Source organism: Panthera pardus, unplaced genomic scaffold (genome assembly GCF_024362965.1).
Source record: "Panthera pardus isolate Hobbes unplaced genomic scaffold, ASM2436296v1 HiC_scaffold_13, whole genome shotgun sequence".
Taxonomy (NCBI): Eukaryota; Metazoa; Chordata; class Mammalia; order Carnivora; family Felidae; genus Panthera; species Panthera pardus.
Genome location: NW_026526688.1, coordinates 5,131,006 through 5,152,785, shown reverse-complemented (window position 1 = coordinate 5,152,785; position 21,780 = coordinate 5,131,006).

The window sequence follows — 21,780 nt, the reverse complement described above, 5'->3', positions numbered from 1 at the left end:
TCTTATGTGGCTCCCACCACTGAAAAGCCGCCTGTCCCTCCTCCCCAGCATTCATGCTAATAGTGTATTTAGTTCCTCTGTGCATCTTTTTTTTTTGAACTTAAAGGATTTCATAATTTACTAGTACATTCATCACATTTTAATTCTCATTGTTGAGTGACTGAAATATCACAATGTAAACTTATTTAGACACAGTTATTTAACACCCAGAAAGGAAAGTATATGTCCATATATCTAGATAGATAGATATATTGATGACATATAGATATATGGACAGATACACACACATATGTATATACACACACACATTACATATATATATATATGGAATATATATATGGAAATTATATATATATATATATATATAATATATATATATATATAAATATGGAAATTAGAATGTGTATTTATAAATCATCCCTAAATATCTAGGGGAAAATATAAATCATTTTTATCATTTTTAAATCTGAAATATATTGAGGGTTATATGAAAAAATGTTTTGATCTACAAAATGGATAAGTAACAACATTTTAGGCTATTCTTCATATAGGTGATTAATGTAAGTTATTTGTGCAAGGAAAAAATGTATGTACCAACTGAAGTATATAGGTCAGGGTGGATTGTGGGAGAAGTATAAACCAGAAACCTTTCCTTTAAAGATGTTTTAAAATTTAAATTTGAGTTTTTTAACATGCAGTATTTTTTAATTACTGCACCCAGTGAAAGGCTAGAACTTACAAACTTGAGATCAAGAGTTATATGCTCTATTGACTGAGCCACCCAGGCACCCCTAAACCAAAAATATTTTTGGCAGTGATTGAGCTGATATACGCAAGGGCATGTGCCTCTGTGCATCTTCTACTCCTCAGCTATTTCCCCTCTGACCATGAGGTGGTTGCAGAAGTCACTGCTTCCTCATGGTCCCCTGGTGGTGCTGCCAGATCTTTTCCGGCGAAGCCTCCCTTTCTCTAGCTTGGCTGAAGAGTAAGGTTAATCGCCAGTCTCTCTCTTACTTTGGCTCTCTTGTCTCTACTCCTCTTTTTTTTTTTCTTTATCTCTCTTCAGCTTGCCCTGATTTTTCCTCTTGTTCAGGGCCCCCACTTTGCAGCAAGAGCCAAAGCTCGGGAGAAAATGCTTGACTTTATCCAGTCAAAGCCCTCCACAATTTCCATCCTCACCTTTGCAAGCTCCTCTTTCCGGCTCGCTCTCAACACTGGGCTCCAAACCTCACAGTCTTCTGGCCATTCCCCCCTAATTCTGGCCCCAGGATGTTCTGTTCAGTTTTCAGGCCCTCCCACCCACCTTTTAAGCTCATTGGATCTGGGTCTATTGGCCATTTTAAAGAAGTGGAACGTGGGGGACAGCCTTTTTTTTAATATTTTGTTCCATGATCTGCAGGATCACAATCTAAAAACTAAACAAACCTTCCAACAATGGCAACCGTAAGAAAGCATTTTATTTGCAATTTGTTAGAATACAGATCTCAGGGTGGTACAGATTTCTTCCTTCTTTAAATCAATGTAATGGAATTGGTAAATGAGCAGACTTAGTAGTAAATTCTACAGCCCTTGACAAACTTCTGTTTAATCCCTACAGCTATGGCATCAATTGGGTCAAGGAGTAATATTTCCAAATTTGCATTTCATTTAAAAGAGAGAGCACATGCCAGAATTTTCTCCCACATCTGCTCTCCCAGCCCGATCAGTTCTGCAGCCTAGGATTACAATAAGGCCTGATCATATGAGAAAAACTCAGGGAAGCTGTTCACTCTTACTAAGCTGTAACTTTTAGAAATTAGTCTTTAGGTACAAGATAAAAAGGACAAGAAAAAAATAATTTTATTTTACATATCATGCCACACTTCCCCCTAATAATCATGTCATTTTCAATCCTTCATGGTTATTCAAACAGGCTTTTGAAGATAAAATAGACGTATAATCAATTAAACAAAATTTCTGAAATCTCCTTATAATTACTGTATTCTCACCTCTTTTATATTGTTTCTTCTGCCCTTTTGATGTGTTGAAGACTCCTCTTCCAATTTTAATTGCTAGTTCTAAGTTCATTGTCACTATTGGGTAACTGCTACATTGAATCAGCTGTCTCCCAAGGAGAGAGAGGTAATTCAGATTATCTCTGCTATTTAAGGAAATACTTACCAGGAAGCGAATTCTACTATCATGTCTTTTAAAACATGATGCTTTCATGTTTGTAAAATTTTAAACGTTAAAGTTCTGTTTATTATGATTATCACCCCAAAATAATCCTTTTGGGAAAGCAGTTGATAAATTCTCCTGAAACTGTGTGCTATCATTAGTAACAATGGGATTTCTCGAGGATCCCCCTTTCTTGTAGCAAGTATGTATCACCTTCCACATTTTATAAAAACCACATATAAGTTACATGACGTGACAGGTGGATATTTCCTCTATTTAAAAGTTTTAACAAATTTTAGGACAGGTGGGTATTTCCCCATAATTTATTTAAAAATTTCGAAGTCACTCTTGTCGCAGCGTGCAGACTGTCCGTGATCTCTTGAATACAGTGGTGATTAATTTCTGAACAACGTACAGGATCTGACTTCAGCCCAAAGAAACGGGCGATTATTGATGTGTCCAGCTGCGCCATCATGCTTTCTAATGATCTTGAGTCTATCAGTTGATTTCCAGACGCAAAATTAGGCTCTCCAAACAAATGTGTGGTCACATTGAATGTGGAAGGCCTGTATTGGGGATGAGGCTTTTCTCTGTTTTACACCCACGTGTCCTGTGAACCACCTTTCCCTTTCTCTGTCCGTTCTGACCGCACGCTCCATGAGGAGTTCATTTTCCCCAAAGAGTGCCTTAGATGACAGTCATTAGAAAGATGTGAGACTTCTTCCAGCTCTGCCAGCTTTGAGGCTTGGTTTCAATCGCTGTTAATGAAGGTATGATTTAGTGGGTGGATAAATGAGTATCAGGAAGAAGGATTAGACTTTACATGAGTTTCCTAACCAACCTCCATAGAAGCTTGTTATGCATCTCAGCTGATCCGTTTGATTCCATGTTTGGAAATTATCCCTGAGAATAAAGGGATATTGAAAGTCCTCAATCCTAAGACATACTCAGGCATTTTAAAAATAAGAGCTATACAATTTCAGCATTATTTTCCCTCAATTCCAAAGTTATGTTAGTCTACCATTATGGTAAAAAATAACTATTCTTTTAATGCCAGTGAGGGAATAGTATTAATATTTAATGAAGTAGAGGTTTCTGGGTAATGATAAACTGTATGTTTTCTAGTAACCCCTCAAGACTTTTAGAAAAGCCATAAGAGAAGCAGAACTTTCAAGTAGAGGGCACCCACTGCAGATATGGAAGGATGGATTGCAGACCAAATAAATAACCCTGCTTCCATAACAGTGTAGGAGAAAAACCTTCCTCCCCTCCATCCTCGGTGTCCTGCAAACCCCACTCTGACTTACTGATTTCACGAGTGGTAAGAGGTGTCTAAAAACACCATCATAGTGAGAGTTGAGGAATGATAATAAACTCAGTTTTAATGCCCGATAACTCAGCAAACAACAGCAAAAAACTTAGTAATAACCATAAACTATAAAGAGCCACTGTTGGCCTAATAGCCCCCTGCTATTAGAATTACCTTCAGAATGATCTTTCCATGGGGGAAAGAAGGCTCGCATGCTTCTGAGCCTGTGAAGTCGGGACACTCACTCACCTCAAGTGGAGTCACTGTGAGCCAGTGTTTCTGTTCTGCTGGACAGGAAGTGGTAACCAAGTGTTTGCTAGAACTCTAATTTTCCTGGTATGGGTCTGGTTGAAATGAAAGAAAGACTAGATTTCTGTAGGCTTGGAAATGGACTAAATTTGTACAGGGAATTCTTCATTAAGGAAATGCATCGTTCCTTCGGGGTCGGGGGGAAGCTTTGCACACACCCGGGAACTTTAGTATGCGTATGTTTGAACACACAGCTGCAAGAAGTATGTGTTTGAACACGAGAAACAATTCTAGGTTTGTTCTTTCTAGAACCAGAAGTCAACATTGGATATACCACTGTTACAAACGCGATATTTGTTGGAAGGATCTGAAAATAGGGATAAGCTTCTCACTCTCCAGCTTCAGGAAGGAGAGTACAGTGCCTTAGTACGGAGGTCACCAAGGATGGAGACAGTGGTCCAGGTGTTTTGGGGAGGAGACATGGTCAAACATGGAGCAAGCTCTTATTTTCAAGAGAGTTCTCAAAGCAGATTATTTTGTGGGTATTTCTGAAGCCTACAGTCAGGACGCAAAGTGTGAATACTCTTTCTGTCAAGATTTATTTCCTTCTAGAGATTGGATCTTGTTGGGAAAAATTGTTAACTAAAGACTATTGTTTGTCTAGATGTGGTCAATGGATAAAGGACCTATTGAGGTTTGTCAGGAAGCATCAGTACGAGAGAGATACTATATCGAGTTACAGCTGCCTAGATCAGAATAAGGCTTACTATTTTATTTCAGAAAATGGCTAGTTGAATTTCTGAATTGGTTTTTTGGTATGTGTTAGCCTTAAGGAAATGTGCAACAGTCCATACAGGTTTAATTGGACATACAAACTGAGCTCCAGTGAAAAGCTCACAGATGATTACATTTCTACACACAGGAATTAATCGTCTTGTGGTTCTAGTTGACATTGGGGGAAAATTGTATTATACTTTGTCTCCCTTCCTAGGTTTCTAAGTTGTGAAAATGTAGACTCTTATTTCATTCTTTTGCTGGTGATCTAGTTGTCTGGAATACAAAATTGAGAATGCAGACATGGCTGTTGAATGTATGCAAAATAAACGTATGTACATCACACACACACACACACACACACACACACACACACGGATACATATCTAAGCCCGTTTTTATGTAAAAATCTCTGCAGCAATAATGTGATTAGGGAATTTCTTCTAATAGTATTTCAACAGGAGGAAGGAGATACAGATCTGAATGTAAAATTTTAATCACATATAACCCATAGGGTAAGACATACGAACCTAGAGATTATGTCTTTATTTTTTTGTGACCTGATCCCTGAACTTTAAGTATGCTTGTAAGTTTTTCATGGTACAATTTAATTTATCTGTGTGGCACAGTCTTGTGTGGAAACGTTCTGTGGCATCTTTACTTCCTGATAATATTTGTGTGTGTGTGATTTCAGTGGGCTTAAATTGAAGTAATAAATATCAACCCAAGCATCTCTGAGAAGTCATTCAAAATTCAGAGCTTTGTAATGGGTCGTGCAATTTCTAAAATGGTTTCTGATACTGGATTTTGGTCATACTAGAAGCCAGTTGTTGGGGTAAAGCTTCACGGTGTCATGCTTCTCTGATCTATATGTATGCACCTTGAAAATCCAAGGGAGTGTGTGTGTGGTGTGTGTGTGTGAGAGAGAGAGAGAGAATGTGTGTATTCAGTCAGAGGATGGCTCAGAGGCCTCAGGAATGGAACAGTTGCTTACTCCCGCCCCAGCGCAAAGGGGTGGCCTGTGGTGTGAAAATGCCACTTGGCTGAAGAATATGAATACGGACAGGGTGGACGTTTCTAGGAGAGAGAGAAAAGATCAGAAGAGAAATTGCACACAGTAAACAAGTGCACAACCACACTACTCAGTGACAACATACAGGAGGAGAACATAGGCTCAGATCGTGGGTTCACTTCGAAGAGAGTTGTGCATTCTCTCTGCCTGAGCTCTTCTCCCCTTGCAGACCTTCCTGTCTGAAGTTCTTGCCTGGGTCTGTGCTCTCATGTTCTTTCCCCATGTCTGGCCCATTTCCATCTGTCAGCTCTCCCCAGGAAGCTATTCTCTGAAAGCTGAATCTACCTTGATCCCCTCTAACCTTCTTCCCAAACACACATCCAGTTACCCCATCAATTAGACCACTGGATCCCTTCTTGTCACTGTCATTCTTGTCTAGAGCCAAGGCAGCTTCTTAGCTACCAGTGACTCCTGAATCCATTCCTCCAGCCTAAACATCTCTGGTGAACTCCAGAATCAGGCATCCAAACTGCCCACTGGACATCTCTGCTTGGATGTATAGTAAGCATCTCAAATTCAACATGCTAAAATGAGCGATTCCTGCCACTCTGTTTTCCAACCTTTTCCTTACTTAGTCTTGCTGCCCAAAGTTTTTGAAACCAAAAAGTCTCGGGTCATCCTTGGCTTCCCTCCCCTTCTCTCCTCCCGTATCCTGTCCACTGGGTAGTTCTTTGTTGAAAACAAGGATGGTTTGTCTTAGCCCCCATCGAGATTCTAAGTATGATGTATAGATTTTAAATCTCTTTCTAATGGAAATTTGACAAGTCCTATCATTTGCAACTCAGTTCTCCAAAACTGTTTAATGTGATAAAATTTGAGGACCAGCCTGTTACTGGTTAGCACGTGAGTTAGACATTGTTTTTAGCGTTTAAAATATTCCACATGGCAGGCTTATGTTGAATTAGGTTTTAAACACTCAGAGGGAATTACGTACTTTAGATCTCTATATATTTTGACAATATGTATGATTTTAAAATGATATAGCCTTCAGAAATTGTGAGGGCAAACACTGTTACTATATGAATGAAATTACCCAGGATATGTAAAGTGAGTATGTAGTATGCGTTATAGATGCTATAATCTCTCCATTGCAATGACGTCTTGCTTTGACATTATTTATGTTAGAGCCAAATTGAGAATTGGAATTTCTATCATGTATCTTTTTCAAAGTTTTGGGTTACTAAAATATCCCATGATTCTATTTTCCATCCCTAAAACAGTAATAAGACAAGTGGTCATTTTGGGAAGATATTTGTCTAAAAAGATATAACTAACAGAACTGTGGAATTTGTCTGGATACTACATTCACTTGTTTAAGGTAAAATGTACAACCTTTTCCAATGGCAGTGTAAGTCTGTCTTTCTTTAATAAATCTATATGCAGACATTAACCACTTGTTAATATAATTTATACCTTTAAAGGGTAGCACTCACTTGCAGTTCTGTGAGTGTTCTTTGTTGGTAGTTTAAGGAATTACTATGGATGATGCTCATAAAACACCCCAAATGAGGCCAAGGCCTTAGTTTCCCTATAAAGTGTGAGTTTGTTTCACGTGGAAACGGATTAGCGATGTACGACAGTTGTCCTTGAACCCAGGATTTCAAAGTGTCCTCACCTTTTCCATGGTTCTACTGCGGGAGAGTAAGGAACAACCAACCCCAAGATTAAAGTGCCTTCACTGGGGCTCCTATCTGCTTACCCTCTTGGGTATTATAGATAGTTTAGGAACTGGTTCCTTATTTCAAGGGAAGACTGAATAGTAACACTAACACCAATAACAAATATGTACAGTGTAGTCTTCCAAAGGCTTATATACATGTACATATACATCTAAAGCCCTCTTCTAAAGGCTTTTGACCCATGAACCCATTTAATCTTTGCATCAACACTTTGAGGTAGGCAATATCATTTTTACCCACTCTACAGGTGAAGAAACTGAGTCCAAAGAAGTTTGTGACACCTCACAGATCCACTCATTTACCAACGGACAGATCTGGGTTTCCAAGGCAAATTGACTGGTTTTTACCATTTTCCCAAGTTTCCGTTGGGCAAGGTAAGTTCTGGAGAAATATGATGTTAGTTCACAATGCTGTCTTGTATGCTTAAAATTTGCTAAGACGAGTGTGGTTTTCTGATTATTTAACTTGATAGAAGGATATAGTTAGAAATTCTAGAGAAATGCATATTCCTCAAGCAACTGTTTTGAAACCTAATCATTTTGTTGTCTAACGGATACGCAGTGACTCATTGTTGAGTTTAAGTCACAATTTGATAGCAGACAATTTGAGATTAAAGTTGCTACCAAGTTGCCCTTAGAAAAGTGACTCCCATGAGAAATTTATGGTTTAGATTTCAGTCCTGTAAAAAATTGGATTTCTACCTGTTTTTAGAATAACTGACATGGCCAGTATTCATCAGCTGCCTGTAGAACCATGCACATCTGAGCTCAGGTCAACCTGGGCCTGGGGAAATCACTCCAGACTCTTGAGAAATATTTTTGTTTGTGGGTTCCTTTCATTCACATTTGATTCACAGAACATACATGTTTTCTTCTTCCCAAGGGAGGTAAACTATTTATCCCCTCTCAGGAAAAAATAGTGGCTGAGAAATCTTAATTCATCAAATATTTGCATCCTTAACAAATGCAAACATGGGAAGGCTTGCAAATAGCAACTGGCCAGAAATAATACACAGTCTTCACACTTGAGAACTTAGTCTAGAGATTCTTTGTTGTAAAGGCATTTATAGATGCACAATGAGGATTTTATTTACCCTGTATGAACCTTGGAAATTATTTAGGCAATGTTATATGTTCACTTTTGTCAGAAAACATCTTCCCTCTACAGATCGATCGATCTAATTATATATAAATATATATAATTATATGAGATCGATCAATCGATCTAATTATATATAAATATATATAATTATATGTCATACTGTGTGTGATACATAGTATATTTTATATAATATCCAGAGTTGTCTTATAGAAATATTTCTACAATTCCTTTTTTCCCTTTCTTGGCTAAAAAAGATTTTAAATGCTTTTAAAAATAGACAACCTACCAATATTTTTAAAGAGATTTAAACATCACAGACTGGAATAATATGATATTGCCCACGGAGCAGTTTAAGGTGCTTGATTTATAAAGAAATAAGTATTGAAAAGGCACCAAGCCAGAGACTTTCCAGAGCGGACCGTCCCCCACTCCTGCTTCTTTTGTAAAGAGGGAGAAAATGAGGTCGATTGGTACCTTTTGATAAATTGCCTACAGTGAATCATGGTGAGGGATAAAGTGTTTCCGTTTTTGTTTTTCCTTGAAAGAGGTGGCATTTTAACTAATAGGCGTAACTTCAAAGCATTTAAATATAAATAAAAGTGAATTTGCACATAGAAAGAGAGAAGAAAGGAAGAAGACACAAGCACCAAGGGAGTTTTTACATTAAAAAGAAAAATTCGCCTGGGTAAAATGACGGAAGACTGAAGTGTGGCTACAGTTCCTTAATGGGAAAAGCAGGTTTGAAGGAAAGTGGAAACAGGAGTCCAGAAATGGTCTCATCAGTGAAGTGAGGTGATCGCTGCTGAGAAATGAATCGGCAGGTGGATTTTAGCACTAAGGGGAAAACTTCCCATAAGCAGAAAATAAAACAAATTTGCCAGAAGTAAGCTTTTTAGAAATGTTTACCAAATGTACATTTAATAATACAAGCTGCATTGATTTTATTTTGTTCATTTGTATGGAAGAAAGGCTTTCACAGTGTGTTTGCTAATACAGAGCAATAACATAAAAGCTGATACGCTTTTAAACATGATCAGACTTGGGGGACCTGGGGGGGGGTCAGCCAGTTGAACTTCAGACTCTTGATTTAGGCTCAGGTCATGATCCCAGGGTCATGAGATCCAGCCCCATGTTGGGCTCTGCGCTAAGCATGGATCCTTTGAGATTCTCTCTTTCTGTCTCTCTGTCTCTCTCTCCCTCTCCCTCCCTACATCCCTCCCTCTGCCCCTCTCCCCAGCTCATGCATGGTCTCTCTTTCTCTCTAAAAATAAATAAATAAAAATAAATATAATCAAACTTGCTCTCCTCAAAGACTATATGCTCAAATCTGTGGCAGATCATGGACCTTCAGTATACAGATATTAAATTATTGTTTTTGGCAAAATAAGAGGAAAACAAGTTTCAGAAGATAATCATATGACAAAACATAATTTGGCCACTTGTAAATAAGCAGATCCTTATGTAATTTGAAGTATGAAATTAATTCCCATCCTAGACATGATAGCAATATCCTTTTCAGTGGCTATGTCTTATTTTATTAAAAAAAAAACCTATATATATATATATAAATAAATATATATATATATATTATATATATAAGTATATATATAAATATATAGAAATATATATTTCTATATATCTAGAATATATAGAAATCCTCAACATTTCTGGAATGGTCCTTGAGAGTACAAAAGACTGAGCAAGACTTTGGTGAAAACATTCCTGAATGTTAAATACTGAGGAGCTGGTGTACCAGTAGTCAGTTACCAAGTCGAATACTTTGCATTGACCCATGTCATAGGCATTTCACTTCTGTCCCTTCAGAACCTCAGAGAGGCAGCAGGTACACAGTTTATCCTCTTCCAAGTATTATTCCCAGGACTCTGGCCCCAGGGAGAGTGAGTTAAATGAGGTCCTGCCCTGGTGAGGCCAGCATTCCCTCAGGATAAAGAGACCACAAGCAATACAATGAATCCAAGACACCTAAAATACATGTCAAAGTGATTTAATATTTAAATTAAAGATTAGGATAATTTTAAGGAATTTTGTTCCATTCCTATTTTAAATAATACAAACCATGTTGTTGTCAACTCCCTCCCCGCAAAAAAACAAAACAAAACAAAAAAACCCAAAACAGGAGGTAACAAATCAAGGTGTTTGTAGTGTTTATAATGACTCCCTTGAATATCAATCAATCTTCTTTAAATTGATGAAAATCACATCACACTCCTACTTGGTTCAAACCATGAAGAATCGATAGGAGTGCCATGTTTTTGTAATTTATGTTCATATCTAATATTCTATCCTTAAGGAAAGAAATAACCTTTCCTAGCATTCTCTGCTTAAATCTTAAAATAAAACTTCCAATGGAATTAGCACAATTTGCACCCTGTAAGTTGGACACTTGCTAAGACTCAAGAAGCGGGACCAATTAGTTTAAATATCCCTGGCGCTAGTTTAACTTCCTCAAACTGAATGCAGGACCTGACAGGAGATTGAGACAATTGGTGAATAAAAACTGGCTAAAATAGTACTATTGGGAAAAAAAAAATCTTGTAAGAAAAACTGAAGATAAATGATACCTTTGTTTTTATTTTTCTATTTTAGAAAGAGGGTGAGAACGAGCAGGGGAAGGGCAGAGGGAAAGAAAGAGAATCTTAAGCAGGGGCCACACTCTGCATGGAGCAGACGGGGCTCAAATTCACAAACCGTGAGATGGTGACCTGAGCTGAGGTCAAGAGTTGGACGCTTAACCAACTGAGCCCCCCAGGCGCCCCATTTTTTTTTAATTTTTAAAAAGTGTTTATTTAAATTCCTGTTAGTTAACATACAGTATAATATTAGTTTCAGGCGTACAATACATGATTTGTTTTTAATGTTTATTTTTCAGAGAGAGAGAGTAAGCAGGGTACAGGCACAGAGAGAAGGGGACAGAGGGTCCCAATCAGGCTCTGTGCTGACAATACGGAGCCTAATACCGGGCTCAAACTCACAAACCTTGAGCTCCTGACCTGAGCTGAAATCGAGAGCCCCATGCTTAACACACTGGGCCACCCAAGCGTCCCTGAATGATACTTTTTTTAAATCGAGAGAAACGTAGGCTCCACTCAACTACAGACTTTTTCTATTGTTATTCCTTAAGATTAATTCCTCCTAATAGTAAGATTTCAAAAGCTGATGAAATTAACAAAGATTTAAAGTCCAAGTGTGTGGATTAAAAGCTCCAGGACCAATTTCCGTTCTAGCCCATGATTGAACTCCGTTCATTATGAACACCTATCTTCACTACTCTTAATAGGGAACATGAGTTCTCTTCCCTTTGATGGCTTTTTTTTTTAAAACTTTTATAGCAAGCCTGAAAGCTTGGATATAAACCTCTGAAAAGGTTGGATATAATACTTGATGGATTTTTGGGACACTATGCTCTGTCTCAGTTTTTACTGAGAATTAAATCTAGGCCAGAAATAGTTGTCTTTCATATTTTTCAGATGGCAAGAAAGCAGGATCTAAATAACGTGTGTGGGTGATTTTTCTCAGCATATTCAACGTCCATGTATTGTGAAATATCTGTCCTATGCAATTTTAATTATCTTGCAACTAATTATATATATGAAATAATTTCTATTTAAAGCACAGTGCCTTACCAGGTCCTGTTAAACAGAGCGTAGGTCTCTTTCTTGCCTCCTTATGATACACATAATACTTAAGCCACAACTTCACCTCATGACACAATTTTGTAACCAGTTAAAGCCTGTGGAGATCACTTATCTACCCCTTCATTTATGGTTTTCAGGAGTGAAACCTGGAGAACATAAATGTCTGTCTTTGTTACTCTTCTATTATTACCTGTCTTGTGAACCCTGCGAAGATCCTTCAAGTGTTCATCGTCACCAAGCTCTTGCCCAGGTCTTTGAAGGGCAGTAGTTGGTGACAAGGGCCCGTCGGGGATCATGGATGGCAGGGGAGTAATGAAAATGTTCATATTTTCATTCGGGTTCATAATGTATGTTTGGAAAGTGAGAAATGAAATTGTTTCCATACAAAATAACATTATTAACATCTTCTTGGTAGGTTGAGATACTGGCAAGATAGGCTTTAAGGGCTGCAAATCAATGATTTCCAGCTAGGGGTGCCGGGGTGGCTCAGTCAGTTGAGCATCTGACATCAGCTCAGGTCATGATCTCTTGATCCGTGGGTTTGAGCCCCACCTTGGGCTCCGTGCTGACAGCTCAGAGCCTGGAGCCTGCTTCCGATTCTGTGTCTCCCTCTCTCTCTGCCCCTCCCCTGCTCATGCTCTCTCTCTCTCCCAAAAACAAATAAACATAAATATTTTTAAAAATTATTTCCAGCTGGGAGGGGGAAAATATTTGATTTTTGTATTACCTGAAGGTGGTCTGGGTTACAAATAGCAGAGAAACGCTGATCTGGATGGTCTGTGCTTGGATATCATGATAAGGACTCTTCAATATTATGTTCAAATGAAGAAAAATGATTTACTCCAGAACTTTTTAATTTCTACTAGTGATACCATATATCATATTTTTTTTGCTTTGTTTTTCCTTCCATGGTAAATTTTCCTGAATATCTCCTGGTCCATTTTAAAAGCATGAATGTTCTCATTCTGTTTGCTCATATTCCTCCCCTTCCTCCTCCTCCCCATCCTCCTCCTCCTTCTTTTTCTTCCTCTTCTTCTACTAATGGAAGGGGTGTGTTTGGGATTAAGTAATGAATTCTTCTCTAATTTACCAAATGTATTTAATGTTTTAAATTGCACGTCTGTGTTTAATTCTGAGATATGATACAGAGAACAATTATATGTTGTTTCTGCCCTATAAGGGCTTTAATAATTTGGTGGGGTGACAGACAAGTAGTCACAGTAAAGGATGTGTAGTTTCGAGCTGAGTTCCGGTTCTCCGAGAGCGTAACGCAAACCCGACCCAGCCCTTGACCATGAGGCGCTGGGTGGTGGGGCGCTGCCTGGGATATCCCCTCTGAAAAGCCTTTCCTCTACCCATGACATTTGACCTGGAAGCGGAAAATAGCCAAACCTCTTAGCACAGAAACTTTGTTTGTAAATATAATGTGTAACTAAAGTATATATTCTTTCATTTCTAAACCAGAAATCATCACCAACTTACCATAGATACTCAGGTTTTGAAGTTTCAATTTAAATGAAGAGCCTGGAAATAATGCCTTAATTTCAGAACGGCAACTAGTGTAAACATTTGGAAATATCTAGACAGTAATATGAAAATACTTTTGATGTCAACGAGGAGTACAAAGTTATCGCTTCTTTGGTTTGCTGTCTACCTAACTGAAAGGAATACTGAATTTTAGGTAAAGCTTAGTGAAAATAAGTGTGTAATAATCTCCCCCCTTCAAGTTCACATGCCTCTTGAATTCTATCCACAGGCCTCTTCAGGTAAACAATCTGACACAGAAAACTTAATGATTCCTTTTAGCTGAGTTTACTTGCCTGTGGGACTTCCACAATTTCGAGTCAGTATCTAGACGGTTACCTTGTATGCAGCACTGGGATATTCTGAATAGTTTTATTCATCTTTATGTCTGTACTTGGAAGACTGATATCCAATATAGAGGTCCAATACCCATGCCATTAAAATTCCTACACAAAATATTTTTGTCCTGGGTGCCTGGATGGCTCAGTCAGTTAAGCATCTGACTCTTGATTTCGGCTCAGGCCATGATCTCACAGTTCCTGGGTTCAAGCCCTGTGTCAGGCTCTACACTGACAGTGCGGAGCCTGCTTGGGATTGTCTCTCTCCCCCCCTCTCTCTGTACCACCCCCCTTGTGCTCTCTCTCGCTCACTCACTCACTCTTTCTCAAAAGAAATACGTAGACTTAAAAAAAAACGTTTCCCCTAGACAAATTACAGAAACTTAGTTGCCACGATGATCAAATTGTAGGGGAGACATCCAGACTATATTTTATTGTAAACTTGGTGTAGTCAATTGAAAAATCACCTCGTTTCAAGAGTATTCTAAGACATCAGGTCCTCTGATAAAGAGAAGTCCTGTTTTATTACTGAAGACAATTCTTAGGTTATTTTAACCGTGTGACATGTCGACGTGACAAGTTAAAAGTATTCATTATTAGAACCGCATTTATTGAGATTCTCTAAAGCACCGAGTGCTACGTTAGATATTTTAAACCTCACAGAATGCCAGGCCAAGATGAAGGAGCTATTTTACAGAGGTGGACACTGAGGCTCGCAGTTTTCTGGCTCCCATGGTTGTTCTGACTCTTGGTGTGAAGGCGTTTAGTAGAAACCAGGCACTGAAATTAATTCTGTTCAGGGGCACCTGGGTGGCTCAGTTAAGTGTCCGACTCTTGATTTCGGCTCAGGTCATGATCTCACAGTTTGTGGGATCAAGCCCCATGTCAAGCTGTGTGCTGCCTGCTTGGGATTCTCTGTCTCCTTCTGTCTCTCCTGCTTCCCTCTCTTGCTCATGCTGTTCCCACCCCCCTTCTCTCTCTCTCTCTCTCTCTCTCTCTCAACAAAAAAGAAAAGAACATAAGCTGTAAAACAGCACTTGACAAGGTACAAAGCTCCTTCTCCCCTTTCTCCCTGTACTTTGGACACAAAGGCCTCCGGGTGGAGAAGATCCTTATGATGGTAGAGTCTTTCTTCAAGCACCTGGGGGATGTGCTGGTTCCATTTCAAGTTCCCTATAGTTAATGTCAACATTTTGTGAGTACTTGAAAGAACAGCTTTCAGAGAGAACTTTGTTGATTTACATTTATGTAAATTTAGTTGATGGACTTTGTGGTTGAGACCCTCCTCTGAATTGCCACTCTCTGTCTTCTCTCCTACATGAGAAGGCTGGATGTGGGGGACTAAGAATGGTGGCGGGAGGGTGGCTTCTCCCCCTCAGTCTGCCTTTCTCAGCCCCGCAGTACTCAAGCCCTCACGATAGACAGTTCTTTCTCTTTCCCTCTTTATTCATCCTGCCTGGTAGGATATCCCGTCAATTCTCTGGGATAAACATCAGTCACAACCTTGCCTGTGGGCCCCAAGTTGACATATGTTACTCCATAATTAACTTTTGCTCTTTTGGATGATACTTTCTTTAATCAAACATATTAACCCCCACCTCCAACTGTTCTTTGTTTGAGTAAATGTACCTATCAGTCTAGTCACAAAAATCATATAGTAGGAATCCTTTAATTTTTTTTTTTTTTTTATTGCTCTTTCCCCTCCAAATATCCATCCACAATCCTGGAAGTTCTGCCACCGAAAGATTTCTCAACACGTGAATTCTGTCCATCTCAGCTACCAGCAACGTACTCACTTCTCCTCAAATGCATGGATTTGAAGACATGTTAATACAACACCTACCCAATAGACCAGATATTGTTCTAGCCCCAAGAAATTCAACACTGAACAAAAGCGATGCCAACTCTCATGGGGTTTACAATAAACGTTTATCGATGACCTTCTATTTGTATCATGCATAACAATAATTCTATTGGAGGGAAAAACACTGCAGTGGTGTTTTGTTCTCAGTATCAAGTTCTGGTATTAATTATTGTCATTTCTTTGAATGTGAGAAGGTGGAACCAAAGTACTTTTCAGTTATCTCGCTGACTCTCACTGACTAGGTTTCAGGTAGGCTGTGATGAATTATTACCACATGAAACAACCACGGTACAGACACTCACAGCTTTTGAACTATTCTTTAAGGAATTATAGCTCTTGACTTGATAATATTAGTGTTCTCTCTGCCCTCATTACTTGCATTATGTGTCATTTATGATAACCATCTTTGTAATATTCCTTTCTCTGTCGATTACAACGTGATTATTTTAAAACAACTTGTATTGTTGCATATTCTCAAACTGTGATGTTAACAAAAAGGTTTTAGGTTTTCAAATGTCAGTCAACCTAGAAAATAGGCCAGATTTCACTGCTTGAGATCAGAAAAACGAGACAAAAAAGTAAGATAAAGTTTTCAAAAGTTGTCTAAAAAACTCAGACAAATATTTTACCAGAGTTTTTTGGTTTTTTTTCTTTTTTTCTGGCAACTAGGTAATTTAACAACCATTAGGATTTTGACGAACGTGTTCTGGGTTTTTTTTGGACAAATTTCTGAAGCTAGTAAATTGGTAAGGTAAAAACTGTTATCATTCAAGACTATATATGCTCTAATATTTTGTTTTTTACTGAGTTTCAAAATACTTTGGTTAGTTCTGGAAATGATGGAGCAAGCAACAGATTAATTCTTAATAGATGATCAAGGAGAGTTCCAAAGCTTAATGTAATTGATATTGTTGAAATGAGGAAAATACCAGAAATTCAATTTTTTAGCTGTATATCATTATGTGAAGTATAATTTTAATCATCAACCTTCTCTTTGCACAGTCCTGATGAAGATTGTATTTTCCAAAATGTACAGGACCTTGACATGTATAGGATCATTAAAAGTTCTTCATATAGCAAGCATTTTTCATTTTTATTTGAACACGTATTTTCATAATCTCTCGTGTTACTATTTTCATTGATCAACTTCTTCATCTCACAGGGTTATCTTTTGGGGGTGATTTGCTACTTTAACAAAAAGTGTATCCGTTCTAACTGCATCAATTTACATGAAAATACCACTTTTCTAATTTGTAAAAGAGAAAAACGTGGTAGAACTTCAGCAACCCGTGTCCTAGGATGTCAATATCAAAACGTGAAACAGAACTCCTCTCCCTCCCTCAATTCCTAAGTATTATTTGTATTGTTATTCATCATCCATTGCTCTTAGATGCCTTCACCCAGTGCCTGGTGAGTATTGACAGCGTCATAATTATCTATCAAATTAGTGAAAACACCAGGCACTGACGTTATTTACACTTCCAAAGAACTTGCATTTACTTTGCCAAATGCACAGGACACGATTGTAAGAGGGGGGTTGCGTATTATTTCATGACTTTTAAACCAAATCGCTAAAGCACAACGCGGTCAGCGATGTAAGTCACTTGATGGGACACGATATTTTCGTCTTTGTTTAGTCTTCTTGCTACAATCCTCGCGTGGTGCTCCACAAATTCAGGAGGCCCAAATAGGAACAGTTTTCCTTCTGATCAGTATTCATTTCTGCTCACGTTCTGTTTTTTGTTTTTTGGGTTTTTTTTTATTCTCTTTACGAATTGTGTGTGTGTGTGTGTGTGTGTGTGTGTGTGTTGTTGTTGTTGTAATTTTAACCAACAGGAATTATGGTGTTAAGTTCTTGAGAGCTTTCTCTCCAGCAGCTACTTTACGGCCCTCCCTAATTTGGAGGACGCCACCCTGCTAGAAATGGTGAAAAGAAAGCTCTTTGGTGCTTCCTCCCCCTGCTGGCTGAGTTCCATATTACAGTCTGAGGTCCATCTGACACAGAAAGCTTTTAGGACCCACGGGTACTCCCAATTTTCTCTTGGTATTTGTTTACTTTCAAGTTCTTCCTTCATAAAAAAAAAAAACAAAACAAAACAAAAAAAAACGGGTTTAGTGCTATGGTCACCTTGTTTGCCTCTCGATTCAAACAAACCTATAGTAAAATAGCATAATAATAGAAGTCTCAAAAAATGTGACGATGGAACGAGCAACAAGGGATTGTTAATTTTATTAACTTAATAATTACATTCTGATCATGTCAGAAAATGTCCACATTTTAGACATGTATGTTTATGTGTGCAGGAGTGGAACAGGATGCCTGGTGGCTGGTATTTGCTTCAAAATACCTTATCAAAGAACAGAGAAAAGAAAAAATTGATACTTGGATCAAAGGTACTATCACCACATTTTGAAAAAAAATTGATTCAGAGTAATCGGTATATGGGATTTCTTATACCAGCCACTCTAACTTTTTGCCTACCTGAGTTTATCTTTCAAATTAGAGTATAAAACATGTACTTGTGATTATTAGGAAACATCAACAGCTCTTCCCAAGTAGACATAAAATTCGTGTGCGTCTGGGACTAGAGAAGTAATTTAATTCTTCCCAAAGCTGGGAATATAAAACATACAAATAGCAGAGATATGGTCTTGGGTTTGAGGGTCATTTGGACATTTTGCTAGATTTAAAATGCCCCAGGCACCAGCCATTCCCTCAAAGTCGGTTCGCAGCTACATTGTGAAGCCAGATCAGAGCGAAAGGAGCCTCTCTTAGGAGCGAAACAGGAAAGTGGGAACAGAACGCAGGGCACCAGGCCTGCAGAGGACAGGGAAGGGGGTGCGGAGTGGCTACAACACCCGGGGAGCTCACATCAGACCCCAGGTCACAGCCAGGGGGCCCTGCTTCCTATTCACCTCACTCGTGTACAAATTTATAATTTGTTTCCATGTTACACATTATGGGGTTTAAATATACATTTCATCCCAAGACGTTCATTTAAACAAATCCAGAGCAATGCAGTCCCTCTTAGAGTGACTTACAAAGGCTCCTTGCAAAGGATTAGAAGTAGCATTTGCTTTCAAAGATGTGGAGGCTGGGATGCCTGGGTGGCTCAGTCAGTTAAGCATCAGACTGTGGCTCACGGCTCAGGTCATGATCTCATGGTTTCTGAGTTCGAGCCCCACATCTGGCTTTGTGCTGATAGTGTGGAGCCTGCTTGGGATTCTCTCTCTCTCTCTCTCTCTCTCTCTCTCTCTCTCTCTCTGTCTTCCCCTCCTCTGCTCATGCTCTCTCCCTTTCTCTCTCACAATAAATAAAAAAAAGAGAGAGTTTGAGAGAGAGAGGGGAGGGGCAGAGAGAGTGGGAGAGAAAGAATCCCAAGCAGGCTCCGCACTATCTAGCAGGGAGCCCGGCTCAGGGCTCCATCCCACGAACTGTGAGATCATGACCTGAGCAAAATCAAGAGTCAGACACTTAACTGACTGAGCCACCCAGGAGCCCCTCCATCATATTTTTGTCCGCATTACATATATGTCTTAAGCATTGCCCTCAACTATTCTGCCTTGAATGGAGTCAAGCTCACAAAACACCTTTCTCAAGCCGCAGAGGCCTCTCTGTTAGATTTACTTAGACAAAGCCAGGTGTAAGCAGCCTCTTGTCGTCAGTAATAAGTACACTGATATAGAAACTGCTTTTCAGAGTAAACGCTGCACTTTTGTGAAGTGTCTTGTATATCTAAAAGCCTTGGATGTCTATAACTTGCAGAAGCTTAATTAGAGTTCTATTTGGAAGAACTGGAGGACATATTTTAATTAGATAGCTTTAAAAATATTTCTTATTCCAATCTTGCACTCACACAGGATTCCTCAGGTGCTGTGTTTCTAACTTGCATCTAAGTCAGAAAACAGGAGTGAATTCGAGAGCACTGACGTGACGGGTAATATGAAATGATAAATTCTGCTTCTTTGGGTGGTTACCATCAGCAGCAGCTGAAGAAAGAGAACGCAGGTATCTTCCTGTGAGTTAATAATGATTTCAAAATAAAGGAGTTTCAAAATCTTCTTTTTCAAAAAAAAATGTAATGTTTTATCTAATTTTGAGAGAGAGAGTGAGAGAAATAGAGTACGAGTGGGGGAGGGGCAGAGAGAGAGGAAGACACAGAATCGGAAGCAGGCTCCAGGCTCCGAGCTGTCAGCACAGAGCCTGACGCGGGGCTTGAACTCATGGACTGTGAGACCATGACCTGAGCCAAAGTCACACGTTTAACCTACTGAGCCACCCAGGTGCCCCTCTACTTCTTTTTAAAAAACTTATAAATGTAAAGGTCAAGAGATTCAGGTCAGGAAAATTGAGTTAATCCTTCAATTTTGCATAACTGAAAAGTTGCTGGGAAAATAAAACAGTAAATAACAGAAAATAAAATAAATAACTGAAAATAAGAACACTTTTTAAAAACTGAGGGAAAAGGTGACATTGCCAAACAAGCTTAAGTTAGAAGTCAGCATTATTCATTTTTTAACTAACAGAAGAAATGACTCAAAGAAATTTCTGAGCTGACAAATACACACATGAAAATTTTGTGGTAAATTATTTTCATATGATGTTGGTAAGTGTTTCATGATGAAAGCAAGAGGGATTATTTCTAGGTGTTTGAAAATACAGTGTTCAAAACCTGTTCTGTGCATGTGGGTTGTGTGTATACATTTGGGTCAGAGCAGCGACTGATAACATCACTGGGGCTGAATGCCAGAGCAAAATATTCAGTATTTTGAGTTTGAGGCAATTACTCCAGAAAGGAGATAAAATCAGAACTCCCTCATGATGGCAACTTTATTTCTGAGGCACAGATTAGTTTAATCCTCTTCTCTATTTTAAAAATATTCGAGGGGCAACTGGCTGGCTCAGTCGGTTAACGCTCAGGTCATGATCTCACAGTTCGTGAGTTCGAGCCCCGCGTCGGGCTCTGTGCTGACAGCTGGAAGCCTGGAGCCTGCTTCAGATTCTGTGTCTCCCTCTCTCTGTGCCCCTCCCCCTCTTGCACTCTGTCTGTCTCTCTCTCTCTCAAATATAAATAAACATTTTTAAATTTTTTTTTAAATTTAAAAAATTTTAAAAATTAGAAAAAACTAATGAAGAAAACTCTTTGTTTATTGCAAGAGATATTTTTTTCTTTAAAAAAGAATAAAACAGACTTGCTAACTACAATCAGCCTGGTGTTAAGAGGATGATAGTCTTGAGAAACTTTTTCCTTTGGTGTTCTCCAATTAAACGCTGATACCTGCTTAATCATTTAATGTCGAGGAGGTCAAGATTTGTCTGACCAACACAGGAAGACGACTTTGAGGGTAGAGAGCTTCTAATGTTAAATCACAAAATCACAATCCTTTGAGGACGGAAATGGCTCCTAAGTAAGTAATGGGAATCTTTTTGTGAAAACTACAACATCGAAGGAGTAGCCTACGTTTTTATTTAAAGGTCTCCTTGTTAATGGATCCACTAAGAAAAGCTTTTCAATTATAAGCAAGTCATGGAGGGGCGCTTGGGTAGCTCAGTCGGTTAAGCAACAGACTTTGGCTCAGGTCATGATCTCACGGTTCCTGAGTTCGAGCCCCACATCCGGCTCTGTGCTGACCGCTGGGAGGCTGGAGCTGCTTCGGATTCTGTGTCTCCCTTGCTCTCTGCCCCTCCCCCACTCATGCTTTGTCTCTCTCTCCCTCTCTCTCTCTCAAAAATAAATCTCTCAAAAATAAATAAACATTAAAAAATTAAAAAAAAATAAGCAAGCCACGAAATATGCACATAAAAACACCACCAGGAAAAAATACCCGTCGAATTATGTGTTAGAGTTTGGGAGTCTGGGGTCTGGAGGGGATTCTTGGTTAAATTTCTATCCGTCCACCTCAGTGGCCATTTCCGCTGGCAGATCATTTCACTTCTCCGTGCCTGGGTGCCCTGCACTGTAATATGAGGATACGGGTGGTGGGATACTCCCCGGGTGTTGTGAGTATTAACTAAGTTAATATATGTGAAGTACTTAAAGATCTGGCACATAGTAA